This window comes from Empidonax traillii, unplaced genomic scaffold, assembly GCF_003031625.1.
Source record: "Empidonax traillii isolate 1590-97213 ecotype Southwest subspecies unplaced genomic scaffold, ASM303162v1 scaffold63:size2014119, whole genome shotgun sequence".
Lineage (NCBI taxonomy): Eukaryota > Metazoa > Chordata > Aves > Passeriformes > Tyrannidae > Empidonax > Empidonax traillii.
Window position 1 is genome coordinate 1,728,941 of NW_020955256.1, and position 19,307 is coordinate 1,748,247.

Sequence of the window (19,307 nt, forward strand, 5' to 3'; positions counted from 1 at the left end):
CACCAACGCAGAGTACAGGGGAAGGATCACTTCCCTGCTCCTGCTGGCCACACTGTTCTTGATGCAGGCCAGGATGCCATTGGCCTTCTTGGCCACCTGGGCACACTGCTGGCTCATGTTCAGCCTCCTGTCGATCAGCACCCCCAGGTCCCTTTCTGCCTGGCTGCTCTCCAGCCACTCTGTCCCCAGCCTGTAGTGCTGCAGGGGGTTTTTGTGGCCAAAGTGCAGGACCTGGCACTTGGCCTTGTTGAACTTCATCCTGTTGGAATCAGCTCAACTCTCCAGTCTATCCAGATCCCTCTGCAGAGCCCTCCTGCCTTCCAGCAGGTCGACACTCCCTCCCACCTTGACGTTGTCTGCAAATTTGCTGATGATGGACTCAATCCCCTCATCTAAATCATCGATAAAGATGTTAAACAGGACAGGGCCCAGCACTGACCCCTGGGGGACACCACTGGTGACTGGCGGCCAGCTGGATGCAGCCCGGTTCACCAGCACTCTCTGGGCCCGGCCCTCGAGCCAGTTCCTGACCCAGCACAGAGTGCCCCTGTCCAAGCCGTAGGTTGCCAGCTTTTCCAGGAGTATATTTTGGGAGACAGTGTCAAAGGCTTTGCTGAAGTCCAGATGGACACATCCACAGCCTTTCTCCTCACCCACCAAGCGGGTCACCTGATCATAAAAGGAGATCAGGTTGGTCAGACAGGACCTGCCCCTCCTAAACCCATGCTGGCTGGGTCTGATCCCTTGAATCTGGCAGTAAGACACAAAGATATATCTCTCCTCTCCTTCTCCCTCTCCTTCTTTGTCTCCCTCTCCCGCTCCCTTTCCCCCTCTTTCTTCTCTCTTCCAGGTCCAACTTCACTCCTTCACTCCAGACTCCTGCACCTGCTCCCCAAGTGGTAAAGGGGGCAGCTATAGTCAGAATGTAGAGGTTTGGTAACTTCTCTCTCCTGCTCCTTTTGCTCTCACACTTTTTCTGTTCTTTGATGTGGACTCCCCTCACAGTCTGCAGTCTCTCAGGAAACATCTGCTGCTTTGTGGGCTCACCCTGGGCTGCAGTTCCTTCAGGAATATCTGCTCCACCCTGTAGCTACTCCTCTGACCTTGATGTTCCCCGCCATTTCTCATTCCTTTTAGTTCCACCTCTGCCTCTGGTGGTCTCTCTCTGTGTTACCTTATCACAGAGGCACCACCTGATGGGCTCATTTCTGTCCTGCAGTGGCTCTGTTGGAGCCAGCTGGAGTTGGCTGCGTCCCTATCTCTTCCAGACTCATCCCCATAGTCCTGCCTCTGCCCACAACTCTCTGTGGACACTCAACACAGCTTTGCAGTTAGGAAAGTGAGGCAAATGTTTGACTGTGTTTTGACCAGTAAGCTTTGCGAAAAGGATGTTTTTGTTTACTGCACTGTGACTGTTCAAGACTTCTTTATGATGAATGGGAGAGCTTTTTTGGTACTGGTAGCTAGGTCTACTTTTTTAAACTGTCCTCTCCAATGCAAAGCGTGCAGTGACTCTTCCAGCCTGCACCCTGGATCCAAGTGTGTTCCAGGAGAGCTTTTGTTTGTCCTGGAGCCATGGGGATTTGGGCAGGGGGCACATAGCTGGACTTCTTGGCACTCCTATCGGAAAGCACTCTCTGCTTTTCATACTAAAAAAAACAACAGAACTCCTTCCTGAAAGCATTGTTGCCCAAGCACCCTTGGATGATTTTTGTAGCTTCTTCATGATACTACCTTCTGAGCACTAAGTATCTACCCAAAGTGTGCTGGATCTATATGAATTGTGGGAGAAAAACTGGCAGACAGCTGATGAAAGAGCTGCTGTGAGGAGGGCATAGGTGCTCTCGCCTCGCCATTCTTTTTGTTAAGATTAAAGGTATAAGCCTGTCAATCATTTCTATGTAAATACCTGAAAAGACTGTCAAGAGTTCAGTGGTTTTAGCTCTTTAAGAGATTACCTCTTTTATTTTTAGAGGTAACAATAGTTCTTAGGTTAAGATGGAGACAAAAGCCTCATTAGTTTTGGAATTTCAAATGAATTCAATAAGACTTTGAGGAGATTTTTTTACCACAGGAACCTGAGGAGTTGCTTAAAGGACATTGTGAAAAACAAGGGAAAACCTGATGCTTATGGGTCTTTCTGCTAATGTGTATACTGTGCATACTGTGCCCCAGCCAGCACAGCAGCAGCCCCTCTCTGCTGTGGTGGAGGCAGTGTCAGAGACCACAGCGCTTCAGAGATGGAAGATTAGATGAGCCAAACTGAATTCTCTGTTCGTGGAGAGGTCGATTTAAAGAGCCACTACTGCCAGGCCTTACTGTCTCTGGACAGACCACCCCTTACCAAGGGCTCATGTAACTTGGACAGAGACCACACAGGGGGCTGCTAGACCTCTGCTGCTTGAGCCCTCAGGAGTGTCATTGCAGGTGACAGAGTAGTCTCAGGGGGTCTCAAAAGTCCCACTCACAAATCAAAAAATGTAACAATATTTCTAGTTCGGTCAAAATCAAAACTCAGTGTGAATTTGTAGGAAAAATTAATTGAATTTTTTTCATTTTCCCCAATCAAGGCCTTCCTAAAGGGATGTCATCTTCTTGCTCTCCTCCAACACTCCTGTTCTGTGTTTTACGCTTATGTCCTCCAAATTTGTTGTTGTTGTTGTTGTTGTTTCTATTGAGGACTGTTCGGGGTGTTATTTGTTTGAGTTTTTTTCCCCTCCAGGACATGATAAATTCAATCACATTCTTGCAGATTCTCTGTATCAGGAAACTGGACCTCCACCATGATGGTGTTGGGGAATAGAAGAACATCTTTTCCTTGAAGTAAAAGCCTTTGTGTTGCAGCTATACTTACAGTGAAGCTGATTATTGACGCATAATGCCCATCCAGCAGAACCTGAGTGTATCAGTGAACCAAGGGCTGCTCCAAGTGAGAGCAATTAGGAACAGTGAGGACTGGGCACCTTGGAGTCCGCTCAGGAGCATTGCATTTCCATGCAGCATTTTGCTCTATTTCATTCTGCTTTTCCTCCCTGGGGAATGATTTTTGCAGGAGCTCCATCTGCTAGGTTTCCATCACTGAGCTACTGCTGAAATCTTCTTCCTTTGCACTTTCTGTAAACATGACAAAGAGAAAGAAAAGAAAGATGAAAAAGTATATTGGAATTAAACTGAGCACATTTCTTTTGAAACTCTAATTTATAAAAATTAGTACATAAAATTTTGTAATTATAAATATGTGAAATAAATGCATTCGTTAAGAAGTTAGGCTTTCAAAAGTGCTAATTACTAACCAAATGCATTTTACAGTGTTTTAATGAACACTTTTTCACATCATATTAATATCCATTAACTATATTCATACTACTAATGCTAATAATGTGCAAAGCCATTAGTTAGCTACAAAGTCAATAAGGGATGATACTGATTCCAAGCTTCCACTGCACTAGAGGATACATTTTTTTTTTTTTTTTTTGGTAGAACTGGGAAAGTTAATCTGAGTTTTCATTTGGATATTGTCAATGAAGCTGTTTGTTGATTACACAGATGAATGAGGGGTCAATTATTGAGAGTCCATGAACAAAACAGGCATACTGATCTGCCTCTGTCTTCTAGAATGCAGAAATTGGCTTCAAATCAAATTACCCTGCCTCCTGAGGAGGGTTCTGAATATTTCTATTCATGGACTTTATCTCAACTGCATTGTAAATAGACTCCTTCATTAGTAATTTCTCATTTGGAAGTTTCAGGAACACTTAGGAAAGATTTTTTTCAAGATAACTCAAATATTTCTTTTTATACATTATCTGAATGAATATTCAGACAGATTATCCTGTTATTCCTCCTTTGAAAATGTTCACTGTAATTTTTCCAAATATTTCTCTAAGATGTAATCATTGTTTGGGTGGTGGATTGAACGAAGAATGGTTATGTAGAGAAATTCTAATTGTACTACATGTGTGCCACATTTTGCTGCTCGCTTTAGGAAAACTTTTCTAAGATTATTTGCAAGTAAACAATTTTATTATACTAATATCAGGAGCATTTTATGTTACTAGTAAAATCTGTACATTGGTTTAGAGACTGTTCCTAGACTGTGAAACTAACCATACATCTTGTAAATCAACAGAAAGAGGAAGCCTCAATGGTTGCCACAGATATTAAGCATACAGATTTTAATAATAGGGTATTTCTGTTTAAATTTTATTTACCCACAACATCTATTCAGACTTAAGGCTTACAAAATTCAAATATTGGAAAGTTCTTTAATACAGAACACACACAGAGACATATTTGACTTCCAGTTTGGTATCTTCCATCTGCTTTATCTTCTTTTGCAGGGTGTTAACTTCTGGGAATAAACTGGTCTTAATCGAAAAAATTAACTCTTAGCCCACGTGTTCATTAAATGGATTGAGTTCATTATGGTGCTGATTTACTGTAACTAGATGCACAACTGATGCATCCAGAAGAGACCATTCCACATATTTCATCTGTCTCTGAAACTACCTCTCTAGTCTCTTTACAAGACCTGATTATTCTCTAACAAACCACCATATACCTATAGAGCAGATGAGATTATTCTTTCAGCAAACTGATTAAATGAGCAGAGTTACTGTGGACAGGATGGATTAAAATGCCTCAACTTAGTCCAAACACCAGCTGAAATGGGTTTGGGGCAAAACTCCTTTGTCTTTTTATTCTTACAGCGGAGGAAAGCCACAGCCAACAGGAAAATGGAGTGCAAGGTAACACCCCATGCTGCATCCTCTTCCTATGCTCCTGATGCTCCTTTTCTTTGTCCCTCTTCAGGTCGTGATGTGAGGACTGATTTATGGTGGGACTTTTACTGAGGCATGGATGGGACCAGGAGGGCCTTAAGGAAGATAAAAGCATTATGCAGCACAGTTAGGGAATTGAAGCCCACTACAGCTCTGTGGAGGCTCAAGGAATGATTCCTTTGCAAAGTGAACTAAATCAGAAGTAAGTCCATTAGAGCAGGCAGATTAAAACCTGTGTGAAGGAGTTCAGAAGTGGGTCCCATGTGGGAAAACACAAAGCACTTCAGATAATTGTGTGGAGAGCAGGGAGCAGAAAAAAGTAATATCCTACCTGACAGAAATCTTGATATCCTGGAAAACTAGGTGAAAGCCGGGAGTGTAAACATCCTGTCTTGAAAAAACAAAAAAAAACCCCAGACAATCTCTTGACATTTATGAAAGACTTGGTCTTCTAATGAAATTAAATACTAAAGAAAACCTAACAGATCTGAACAGTGCTTGTGAAGATTCCCTGGGGAAGGAAGAGAATGCATAAGAGCAATCTTCCTGTGGTGCTGGGAAGGAAGGGACTGCAGGCTTGTAAATCAAGCAAAACTAAAGGAGTCAGACAGAAGGACAATGATAACCTTTTATTTCATACTGTGATGTCAGTGACCTGAAATCAAAAGAAAGAATTTATTCACAAAAAATTCTCCTAAAGAAAAAGGATCATGGGTATTAATCTCCTGCAGATCAAGGGAATACTTTGGAAACAAGATGCAAGTTTCCTGTGGTTTGAATTCTAGAAACAAATTCGTCTTTCAAAAAAACCACACCATCCTAGAGTTGGGTTTAGTCCATGATGCTGCCATTCAGGGACTGACTATAATCTGTTTAGGCCCATATCCTGCATTTACAAGTACGAGAATCAAATGCTGACAGTACTCAGTAGTGCATAATTAAATTCTTATTCCCAATTGAAGCCACTGGCAAAACTTCTACTGACTTCAATAGTGCTGGATTAAGCGTTCACTGAATGTCATAAGAATTTGAAAAGCAAAATCGATTCAGATTTTGAAAACAGTCCCTTGTCTTTATTGTGGATCAAACCAAAGCCCTAATGTAAAAAAACCCCAAAACTTTACCGTGAATAAAATAAGGACAAGGATTCATATTGTGTGCCCTGAATACTTCTCCAGAAGATAGGCAAAACTCAGTCACCTGGGGCTCTCCAGTGTATAAATACCATGTAGCAAAAAATATTCCTTGGTTAGTCTACTCTTTTTGGCACAATCTTTCTGGCAGAAACATATACATTTAGTTTGTTGTTGTAGCTCAAGAGTTCCTGGTGAGTAATTCCTGCTCTGCAGATGGTATATGATGTGGATGATTTTTTAAATCCAATTTCAAACTGTAGTGCTGCGGTTTATCACAAACAGTTTTGCTCTAGTCTGATGACAAGAACTCCAAGAAGTTTCCATTGTTAATTTTCAAATAAATCCGGTTCTTCATAGGTATATGTCTCACTATAAATTTACAGTTTAAAAAGCACTAGAGATAGGAGTGCCTGGCTGTAGGGGAATTTCTTTCCCTCCAAGACCCATCTACACCATGTGAGCCAAGGCTGCAGAAGTTTGTGAAACTGGTTACACTGAAGAGATTTTTATATGGAGGAGGGACACAAAATAAGTATCATTTCATCTTACTATAAAAAACCCATCAACAAAACAAATTTACTAGAACAGACTAACCTTATATAGAAATAGGAAAAGTATTCAGTCCACTAATAAACCACAATTAGAGATGTGTGGAATGGAAGGTGACCTGAGTTTCTCTTTTTGACTTAGGGGATTATTCTGGTGCTCACTGGATAGATATTTGTCAATAACTGCTATTCCTAAATCTCAGTGTCTTTGTCATAGCAGCAACCTCTTGTCCTTGCCATAATTCCCTTAGGATCAGAAGGAAATTCACTGCTTCCTATTAGGAAAGATGAAAAGTCCATTTCTTCAGAGAAGCAAGAGCTAGGAGAAACAGCTCACCCAATTAACATGAGTTGCTCCTGCTCTGGTGTTGTTACAGCACTGTAAGAGACTGGACTTTCCACTCTTACCAGCTGAACTAAATCAGTAACACTCCATCCTTCAGTCCTGTCTTTGAGTTGTCAACATTTTTCTTTGGCTTTAGTAGTGACATAATGGCCTAAGTAGAGCTCAGGCAGATACTACATTTCTGTGGGGGTACCAGAATAGGACTGCAACTGCTGTGATCACTCATCAGCATGCCAGACCTGGACTGCCCTTTTCTGGCTACACACTTTCTCTCCTGTCCCCCACTGCCCCACTATTCTAGCTGCCCATCCGCTGGACAAGGGGGAACTGACAACAAAAGTTGTCAGCTTCTGTCTAAGCCACTTCAGTCTCCTTTTGCCTCTGACTGCCATGGTCCAAGGATTCCTGTTACACAGCTAGAATGCGTAAATATGATTATGCTTTTGACACCTCTCATAAAACAGTATCATCTGCATGTTGTTTCTCAGTAATTTTTGATTACACTTGATTGGAAAACAAGTATGCAGTCAAAGTGCTTTTACTTTGTGTGTTTTGCTTTCTGAGATATTTTATCCTTGCTTTTATTTTTATTACATTTCCACATTTTTCTGGCGGATCTGTTTTCTTTTTCAAAGAGTGTGGGAATTTTACCTATCAGATTACACTGATGAAGAAAATATATTTTTTCAAATATTTATGGGAATAAAATAATAATGCTGTCATCTACACTCTTGATTGCCAGGATTATCTCATTGTATATATACACAGATCCTCCAGATAGGCAGATTATGTGATCAGAAGGTTCTTAGTGGGCCTCAGGCTCAGAGCACACACTAAAGAGGATCAAGCCTGCTTTAATTCATATGTTGCTTTGCTAATGCTCCTACTCTTTCTCAGAAGAATTTCTGGAATATGTTATTTGGGCCCCAGTGCAGTGCCCCTTGAAGTGGATGGACAGCCATTGACTTTGATGGACAATGAAAGCAGTGCTGTGGAAGGGGACCTGTAGGTCCTGGTTGATGGCAAGTTAAATATGTCCCAGCAGTGCCCTGGCACCCAGGAGGGCCAACCGTGTCCTGGGGGGCATCAGGCAAAGCATCACCAGCTGGTCAAGGGAGGGGATTCTCCTGCTCTGCTCTGCACTGGTGCAGCCTCACCTTGAATATTTTGTGCAGTTTTGGGCACTGCAATATAAGAAAGATATTAAGCTCTTAGAGAGCGTTCAAAGGAGGGCAATAAAGATGGGGAAGGGCCTTGAGGGGAAGCCGTATGAGGAGTGGCTGAGGTCACTTGGTTTGTTCAGCCTGGAGAAGAGGAGACTGAGGGGAGACCTCATCCCAGTCTACAACTTCCTTTTGAGGGGAAGGGGAGGGGCAGACACTGATCTCGTCTCTGGTGATGACCAGTGACAGGACCCAAGAGAATGGCCTGAAGTTTTGCCAGGGGAAGTTTAGATTGGATATTAGAAAAAGGTTCTTCACTCAGAAGGTGGTTGGATGCTGGAACAATCTACCCAGGGTAGAGGTCACAGCATCAAGTCTGACAGAGTTCAAGAAGCATTTGCATGATACTCTCGGGCACATAGTGTGACGCTTGGGGATGGTCCTGAGCAGGGCTAAGGGTTGGATTCAATGATCCTTGTAGGTCCCTTCCAACTCATCCAAGTCTGTGATTCTATGAAACTGGGTCTGACTTTGTGCAAGAAGGTATGAAGAAACATGTATTTTGCTTTTATGGGGCAAGGGTCGTCTCAGTCTTTCATGTATGTTGATGGACCTTGAGTATCTCATTCTTACTTGTTTAACATTGTCAAAAAAATGCCCATAGAATCTAGTGGGCATGCTTCTTTGTATCCATACACAAATCTGAGGTGTTTGAGGGAGCATAGGAGAGAGCCAGCTGTTCCCCTTAGAGAATAGAAAGGAAGTGGAATGAAGGCTTTTGCTGACTGCTTGAACAGTTTTCAGGCCAGAAATAGGACTAACTTACAGAGAAAGTTTCTGAGAAGCTGACATTTCTTCATGACCCAGCTAGCATGTAGTAGTTTGAACAACAATATAGGAAACTGTTCTCAAATATGGTTTGGCCACCAGCAGTTTTTTTTTAAGAGACGTGATTAGCTTATGACTAGGATATGTGCTCTGAATCACTTAAGCATTTTGAGAAACTTCCTTTATAGAATTTGAAAATACAATAATGTGGAGATGAAAGACTCCTTTACAATTAATGATGGGGACAGAACTGAAGTGACATCCATGTTGAAATGCCACTATCCTAAATTTACTTTTGCAGTTACTATGTTTCTGAAGGTGCTTGTGGCTCCCACACTTTGTCATGTCTGCAAGCAAACAACAGAGCTGGAGGATGACAAGAAACATGCAGCAGGAAGAGTGTTATGGAGTTGGAATTAGTTTTTGACATCGAGTCTGAGAAAAGGTAGGAGAGAAGTGGAAAGTTCTTTTTACTTAAGAATATAAAATAATACAAAAATTGGGGATGATAAAAGAGAAGTAGACAAGAATAAGCCAATAGATAAAGTGCCTTGAATGGAATAATGGGGGTGGATGGAAAGGAGGTCCTGTGGATGGGGAAAAAAATTCACTGTACCTCATAAACAGCATAGAAGACTTGAGTTTAAAATTCAAGAATAGGAAATCATTGAAAAAGGGCTCTAGAAAGTTGAGGCAGCCAAGAAGAAAGACAGTAGTGTGAATTCAGTAGCAGTGTTTTGAAAAGATTAGCCTGTAGTGATTTCATTGGGTCACATTCCTTTCTCACTTCTCTTGTTTCACAGGGAGGAGGGTAATCTCTCATTTATTTATAACTGTTCCATGTGTGAGATGAAAGTCAGAGCTACTCATGTTTGGCTCCAAAGTTCACCACAGGTATAGGGTCCTATGAGAAATCCTCTACTTGTCAGGCCTCTAATTTTATGCTCTGACAACATTATGCCATGGTAGTTTAATCTCCCCTAAGACCCAGCGACCAACCCGGTTGCAATGCCAAGCTGCCCAGTTTAATTTGGTCTTCCCTGAACACTGGAACAGTGTAGGAATAGTGCTATGAAGCAGAGGTGCACTTGTATAACTACATCGGCAGAACAAAAACATAGCCTTTCAAAATTGTTTTTGACTGTCCTTTTGGTGGTGTTCTTAATATCCTGGCCCAAATAAAAGGAATGAACCTTCCAAAAATATCATATCTGAGGCAGACAGCAGTGTGCTGTCTTTGCCAAGGGCAAAGCTGAGAATCAAAAAAAAGTACTGTCAAGCAAGACCCTTCTTTTTGCTTTTAATTTCAGAAAGGCCAGTTTGGTAAAGCTTGGGCTGCATGGCTTTCAAATGCAAATCCTCTGGGCTACTTCAGGCGAACTTGATACCATCTTTGAGTCAGACTAGTCTCTTAAAATGCAGCACGACCAAAAAAGGACTTGTGATTAAGGAGACTGTACATCCTTGGTGTCCTGGAAGTGTGCCAGGGTATGAGATGATATTTCAGTCCTTTGCATTCCTAAGAATGTCCTTTTGTCCCATGAAAGGCTGACATCTTCCTGTGTCATAACGAAATGATGAGCCAGGGAGGGAGGTGTCTGTCTAATGAATCAGTCCAGAGACCAGTTAGAAGGCTCCTGGTAAGGAGATTGACTGTTGCTTTTCTGGACTCTCAAACGAAGGAGTGTTAGTCTCTGATGCTCATTCCTGTCCTCTGGCTGCCCCCTGTTGGCTGGTCCACCACAGCTGCAATGGAACTGGTATCCCCCATGTCTGACAGTACTTGAAAGGGCTGGACAAAAAGGAAAAAGATGTTTAAGGGAAGTCATCACTTAAATGACAAAACCGTCTTTTTTGTGTCTCCCTTAATGTGGCACAAAGGGTTGTGTGTTTCTTTGTTGCTGTTGCTTCTGTTTTTCTTTTGCCGAAATCCATATGGTTTAAGTTTCAAAGGGGGATGACTACACAATTAAACTTTTGGGATGCTGTGGTGGAAACTGGCAGCTACTTTCATTTCTGCTTAGATGTACTTTCATTTCTGATTCATGTTTTCTTTCAGTGGCTTTTTTGCACACAAAACCTCCTGTGCCAAAATCATTGCTAACTTTATAAAATGGCTACATCTGCTAAAAATCATCCTTGTATGAAGCAACTCCATCCAAAATTCCAGAGAGGTAAACTATTCTCAGGTTGTGTTAAGAATAAAAAAAATGTGAATACCAGAAGGTCTGCCTTCAGCTATTTAAGCACAGGTTGCACTGTGGTGGATGGGAACTTCAGCAAGCTTACTGAGGGCAGAATTGAGGCATTTCTGCTGTAAAGCAGCTGGGAAAGATATGCCATTTTTCTGCTGCAATAACTTGTCTCTCCATTGATCCTGCTTTAGAATGACATGAGAATTCTTCTCCTAGACTAGAGGGCCATCTAGCTCAGTACACTAGGCTGACAGAGCTACTAGCAGATGTTCAGTAAATATATACAAGCAGAGAGCATATACAGAATGATCTTTCCTTTGATGCATCCTCTTACCATCAAGGAGCCACCATTTTTGAGACTTTTTATACAGACGTTGGATAAGGACTGTCACATTTATAGCCACTGAAGAACTAACTCATTGTCTAAAAGTTGCTATGTTACTAATACATATTCACATGCAGCCCTGATAACTTTGTGAAGTCCATCCAGCCATACATACTTATCTCTATACCATTATTTTACTAATATATTATAAGCAATTCAGTGAATTAATTTTTCATTCTGGAGCACTTTCCATTCTATTCTCATAACCAAGATCCTCACGTGCTTCTCCTCTTCCTTGTCATGGCGTGTGGGCAATTCACATCCAGAAAATGGCAGCTGGCCTACCCCATAAGGCAGCTGTGTGTAGCTATCTTTTTGAGGATATCAGGTGGTCATTCAATTGACAGGCTGTCATTAAGGACTAGGCATTCTAGAAGTCCTCTTTGGTGGTTGTGCCTATACATTCTCCACTGCACCCTGAGACAGCTGAAGGCCAGATAACCTGATCTACCTGGTAGCAATGCTAGACTTTTCAACAACTATTGACTGCAAAAGACAAAGATCATCAGGTAGCGCAGAATTACTCTTTAGAGACAGGAAATGGATAGAAATAGAATTTAAAGCTAATGCCTCAAAAAAGGTAATGGAAAAAATCATGCATGAGAATGGATTCTTTCTGTCAAACGTGCCAGTTTGCTGCATTCGCAGATGGTATATCAAGGGAGCCCCAATGGCTAGTTACATCAATTCCTGCACTAATGTGAACAGAGCTTTTGATTTCATGGTTTGAAATAAAATGACCCAAATATAATTACACAAGCATGTTAATTTATTTGTTATGGGTCGGTAGCCCTTCATAGTCTATAGCACCAGTTACAAGATGGACCAGGGGGATTAAAGCTTGAATTTAGTAGAGTTGGATCCCTATACGGAAATTGGAAGAAACGAAGCACTAAATTGCATGTTTTATGATGATATCTTATTAAGGAACAATTAATGCCTAACTTTGAAAGCACCAAATTCATCCTAGATGGAAGCAGTATAAATAGAACAGCCTCATGAAGATTTGTACTGAATGATACATACACAGGTTACATGCACCTATCCAGCCTGGAAACATGGATAAAACTTCAAAGTTTCCAGTTCAGAACAGCTATTTGTGGCCAATGTAACATGGACTTTCTCTGCACAGGAAATTTCTACAGTGGTGCTGGCAGCATTACTGGCAGATTTAGTAAAGTCAGGGAACTGCAAAAAGCATGGCTGCCTATGTTCCCCTTGATGATATCTAATGCTTTGTCCTCAGGTCTCTGTGAGAATTTCAGATTTCAGTATATAGAGGCGGTAAGATTCTTCTTCTACGAAGGGAAAAGGGGGTTGTTGAATCAGACTTCCTATTGCAATAGGTTGTTATCATGTAAGGTATGTGCACTGAGTGAATGACTTGGGTCTAAACACACTGCACTGTATTTGGGGGCTTAAAACAAAGAGGCTGTTTGTTTGACCCAAGCAAGGTCAACAGTACAGAGCTGAAAGGAGTTGGGTATTTAGTCTGCCTGACTGGGTGCTGCCAAACACATGTGGGATCTTTGTTGACACTCTCAGGAAATTATTATTTCTGTGTGTCAGAGTAGAGAAGCCACTTGACCTATGTACAGATGTTACAGTATGATTTTCTGACATGCAAAAGGTGGCCCTGCAGGCACTGTCCTTCTCAGTTAGACCAATAGGTAGTTGGGAGCACCTCACAAGGGGACAAAGTTTGACCATTGTGGACTTGATTTAAAACTGAGAGCCAGAAGCGAGGGAACTGCATACGGACTCAATTCTTCAAACTAGCTCTTAAGTGCTTTAATCTTACATGGTGATGCAAAGTATTACTTTGTGTTTCTTCCTTAAAAACTGCTTTGATGTATGTGACTCAAAATGAAGGGGAAAATCTGTTCACAGGGGATAAAAATTAAACCTCATTCATTTTTCTCCATTCATTTTTTCTCCATTCATTTTTTCTCCTTGTTTTCTCAGTTCATGAGGAGGATACATTTGATGGCTATGTCAGTGTTGATGGTGGAGTTCATCAGTGCAGCTTTGTCTCAAAAGGCACTCCATGCCTAAGTGACATTCTGCTGGCCTCTGTAACATATGCCTCCTCATAGACTTAGTATTAGATAACATAGACTTAATATTAGATAACCTGGCTAAGTATCTTTCCTCAGAAGTGGGATCTGTGATGTCAAACCCTTTTAGGTGAAAAAAATCTCAAATTGGATCCCACTTCTTGGGTAAGTGTCCTAAGGTACTGGGAAAGAAGTATACCTGAGGTGGGACAACGTTTCAGCTCCTCTTCCAGAGTTTTTACTAGATTCATTTTTCGAGGTAGATACAGTCAATGGATGATTGTAACTTCCAAAACTTCAGCACAAGCATTATTATTTATAAAATTTTTCCTGCCATGTGCAGTAATTATGAATAACCTGGATAATGGTGATTTATCTAGCATTTTGATGAAGAAAATCATTGCTATTAAATGAAATGACTGCGCTTTTTTTTTTTTCCAGAGGATCTGAACTATTGCACGTGGTTATAATATTTTTCTAAATTGGAATAAAAATGATGCATTTTACTAAGGCAATAAAACAGAATCCTGCAGGTGATTATTTGATTGCAATTCATAGAAGTTTATTACAGAAATGTAAAAAGGAATCACAGTATCACTTGAGAAGGAGACAAAAATCCCCTGACCCTAACCTTCTTTCTCCACTGAAATGAAATGCAAAGTTATTCCACATTAATTTTATAGAAGTCTTTCATGCTTGACATTTTTCCAAGTTCTTTCCCTACTTGTTCTTTTCTCACAGGACACAATAAAATTTAGCATTCATAAATTGTTCAGGGCTGTTTCCAAAATCCCAACCCATGATTTCAGAACCTTCTTTCTTTGTTCTAAAGATCTTGTTGCTGAACCCAGATCTTTCATCAGTCTGTAGATGGAGTCTGCTTGCCATTGCATCCAAATACCACACCTTCCAGGGCAGCTAAGTTGCTGAGGAAACTTCAGCACCACAAGACACAGTGAACAATAGCCTTGTTGTTGGTGGCGATAGAGGGCATGAAGAGAAATGTGAAGACTGGTTTATGCCTTAGTGGCTTCTGTGGAATACAGAATCATAAAATAATTTAGTTTGGAAAAGACTCTTAAGAACATTGAGTCCAACTGTAAAGCTAACACTGCCAAGTCCACCACTAAACCATGTCCCTAAGAGAACATACCTTATTCATAAGAAGTCATTTACCTTTCTATTGTAGGTAGCAGAGATAAACTAGCTTTACACTTTCAAACTCTGGTGATGCTCACTGCAGCTGCAACAGAATGCAGCAAAGCATGGATTGCACTCGGCTGGAGGTGCTGAAGTAGCTCTCACAGATCCATGCTACACCAGCTTCACCCATTATGGGTATACAGGCTGGCTAGTTTAAAGCTAATTTAGCTCTGCCTGCATGATCTCTGCCTTCAGTGCTGCATACCTGATAGTTGCAAAGAAAGAGTGGGAACAGGGATAGTAGCAGTCACTGAAAAAGAAGGCAGTCCTCAGGCTTTGGTTAAGCACTGAGCTAAGTAATCGATGTAGGTCTTCATTTTTCCCCTGACTCTTGAGATATTCAGTGGCACTGCTCAGCTTGTATGAAGGAAACTGTAGGAGTGAAAAAACTGCTAGAGGAAGGGGTTAGGTTGACAATGGTTATGTTAAGGCATCACTCTTGGGAGAACACTTAGGAGAAGCACACTCACTATGGCTGCATTACACAGCAAATCATTTTAAAAGTGAAGTTCTTATATGATAGCCTTTCCACAATTTTTTTTTCTGAAGAACCTGCATTTGGCTGCCAAAGTACAGCTGATATGTTGGTGCTGCTGATCCCACAGCGCTACAGTAATAACTCTTCTTTCTATTGCATAACACAACTCCTCATCAACACCTCATGGCTGCAGGGTCAGGATTTAATTAAAACATCATAAAGATGTCTTTGGGGAACTGGACACAAGATTATTCTGAATGCAGTGCAGTACTTCAGGAGAAATGTGGCTCTGACTCCTTGTAGGTACTCAAGGCACAATTCAAATGACCAATAAAGACTAAACAAAATACCTAGGATCAAGCAGATGCTATAGAGTAAGTATAGTTTCTTTAAAATATACATAATGGGTGCTGATTTCCAGTATGCTTTTGTGAACAGCATCGCTTGAATTCTGCAAGAAAACAAAAAGATGCTGTCAAAATAACAGCGGTGAGGCCTGAGAAGGGGAAGGACCAAAATCAGTCTATCTACTTGAAATCTTGTTTGAAACATCTTAAAAGGTCTCTGATGGCACGTAAAGGTTGTAAACAGAATTTACTTCCAAAAATCCTAGGAATATAGTTATTGACTAATTTAATTAGCTTCATTTTGCTATAAAATACCAGAGTATGGAGTGGAGAAGGACAAACTGCTATCCACAGTTATCACTGTGCCTTCACCTAGAAAATTATAAGAACTCTGTTCATTTCTGTTCCTGGTCCACTTGTGTTAAGCCGTATACCTGGCGTCTCCTGTGCCCCTGGTTTTGTGCTTTATTCCTGAAAGACTTGATTCACTACCAGGTTACTTCCATTTCATGCTACTGTAATTCCCCTGATTTCAGCTAAATACAGTGAAGTTATTCAGTGATGGTAGAGCAGTGATTTTAAGAAAATATGTTGTAAAAGTCTAATGGATCCTTTTTGATTTTAAATGGTGCATTTCAGTAGTGTGTGTGTGAGAGAGGGGGAGCACAGGGGAGAGTCCCTCTTGCATTATCTCTTTCCAACCTGTTTGGGTTCCAACTGGTCCCACTGCTAACTAGTTTAGCAGCAGTGCTAGTTCACTGCCCATAGGATAAGCCATTTCATTCATAGTTTTGAGCCAGAGCTGCAGAATGCCAAGAAAGACAAGGACCTGACACTGCCTGCCACTGCTGCAAATGAGGATAATTCTATTGATTTCAGTGGCATGAGGCAGCTTCAGAGCCAGAGTGGAACCTGGCCTGATGGAAATGGTTCCTCTGTAAAGAAGGACAGTTTTATACTTCCAGCATCCCTGGGTCATATACAAGAATTTATACAAAGAAATGATGAGGAAAAGAGAAGGTGATGAGTCAGCTCTTCAGGATTGGTGATGTATTTTGTATGACATTTACTATCTTCCTTAAAGGAAAAATTGGAGAACAGTGTTGCCTTTCTACCCCAAATTGAGGTACATGGCCAAGTTTTTAAATATACACATTTAAATCAACCAATTAGGAAATCTGTAGCATAAGCCTGTCCACCCTCACCAAACCATATTTCCTCTAATTGGAAAAATTAAATCTCTGGAGACAATATACCCTTTATTAGGTTCTGGGGCAAAATAAGGGATAAGAACTGTAAAGATGAAGTTGGCAGCCAAGGCTGAGGATAAAGACTTGAAAGAATCCCATCAATTCCAGAGGGAATGTGCAAATTCTTCTAATAGGCTTGTGTCATCTTTACTGGAAACTGTTTAAACGTGACTAACATTGTGAATGTTTGGCTCTACAACTGTGCCTCTGTTAGAGGTTAACAGTGGTTTCAGTGGGTCAAGCACTTGACATAATTACTGCCTGAGTTCAGGGTACTTCGGAGGGCTTTTCTGATCCTTTATACAGCTTCTCCCATGCCACAGGGATGAATGGCTACTTGACTTCCTCAACATCACCAGTGCTTTGCTGCCACCAGCCAAGGGACTGTTTCTCTGCTCCGTTGAATCTGAAGGATTTAAAGTGGAAGCTTTTATCAGATCTCCACAAAATGCCTTTCTGCTCCCAGCACTTCTTAATAGACCATCACTGGTCTACTTATCTTTCATCACATAAAACTCCATTCCCAGGGCACAGATTCCTTGGGTCTCATGCAAGTGTGTGTTCTGAAGCATCAAAATGTAACCCCCAGCATGGGACTCCTGAAAATCACGTCATCCTGCTGTCATTGTTTTTCTTGGGCTTTTTACACTAATAACTGTGATGGTCTTCCCAACACTGTAAGATGTAAATTTGGGCATTAAACACTGGATTTTGTTTTCTGCTCTCTTACTGTGGCTCATTCCCACTAGTTATTGTTTGTTGTATAAGAGATTCTGCCTCATATTTTCCTGATTGTATTACTGTCCTAGTTAATATGCAATGTTAATTATGTCAACATAAAGAGAAGTGCATTTTTTTCCTTTATATTATACACATTGCTTAACTGCATTTGGCTTGCTTCTAGTCAGAAGTTGGTTTTATGTGTTCCTGAAGGAATAAATAAAAGGTGTGGGTTTTTTGTTTGGTTGGTTAATTGGTCGGGGGGTGGAGGGAAGTTTAGGAAGCAGAAAGGAGAAAATGTTTTCCCCACCAGACAGGCTGGCTTGGAGACTCTGAAGTCACCTCTATGAGCAATGCTTCTTTATCCAAATTAGTAATTAATTTTACAGACATGAGACATTCATCTGTCTATCCATTATTTGCCACATTGATTTATATTGCACTGTTTGAAAAGGTTCCTATGAACACTTAAGTGACAAGATTTTTTCATTGTATAACACGGTTTGTCAGTCAAAGGTGGTGGAGTATCTTTGATACTTCATGGTCCTGGTTATTGAAAAAAGTTCCAAATTTACTTTCTGATGTAATCTACTGATAACATTTTCCCTAAGAGTTCTCATTTGTATGTGTTTTTTCTAATTTGTGGCTGTTTAGTATACCAGAGAGTAAACAAGTCGTTCCTGCCTGATTTTCCCTCCCACCCTTCTGTCCCTCTCTTAGGATACATTCTTTCCAGTCTCTCCTGCTCCTTCTCACTATTTTTGCAGCAGTACAAAGGACATGGAGAGAAGCAGACAGCTGACCATTCTTTCTGAGATGAAGAAGAAATCTAAATTTTTTAAATAGAAGAATGTAATAGTTTCCCCTCTACATAAGTAAAGGAAATTTGAGACCTCATCCCTCCCTTGTGGAGCTACATTTTATGATCTCTGAATCTTTCTCTGGGAAGATGCCTTGAGGATGAATATGGTGCTGTCACAAGAGTAAGTTTTGTTTCTAAGCTTTGCTTTTAATTAGAGTTCAACCTGACACTTGAAGTCTAAATGATGAAGGAATTTCGAAGGTGCTGACCATCAAACACTCTTACCGGCTTCATTTTGCAGTTCTGATGCTCCAGGGACCAAACTGAACTACATAAGCACCTAAGTAAGTCCTGAAATGTGTAACTGAAGGCACACACATCTGAAACCTCAGCTCCTGGTGATTTCAACTCATCACTAAAGCTTCACCACATGACCTAGAATTACAGAGACTCTGATACTTAGAGAATGAGACCAAATACTCTCTCTAGATGCTGCTAAACCATTGACAACTGCAAAAATCCACTCAGCAGTGAAACATGGACAAAGGGTTTGCCTGATATGTTTAAAGTTTAATGTTTAAACTTATTATTTTCATAAAAAACCTCACAAAGGAATTTAACAAATAAATAATGTTGAATGTTGTAGAAATTGAAATATAAAATGTTTTTATTGTACAATACAGCAGTGATAAAACTGAAAAAAACCCAATCATTTTTGGACAAGGACAAAGAGGTGAAGAGGTGGAGCCTGGTGCTGTGTGGGTGTGGTCAAGACCCTAATCTTATTCAATATTACCTTATGTCATTGCCAGGGGCTTGGGGGAGTGACTCTCTTGGCTTTAGAAAGAGAGGGCATTCCTTTCCCATCTTGGGGTAAGCATGGTGGGTGCAGGGTCTCTCTGCCGCTGTTTTTCATCGTCCCAGAATTGGTGAGCATTTTGCAGAGACAGCACCCTCTATTTGTACATTTTTGTTATTGGTATTATTGCTGTTACTGTTCGTTTTCTTATCTTATTGCTGCTTCCAGTAAGTTGTTCTTATCTCAACCCATGATCTCTGCCTTTTGTC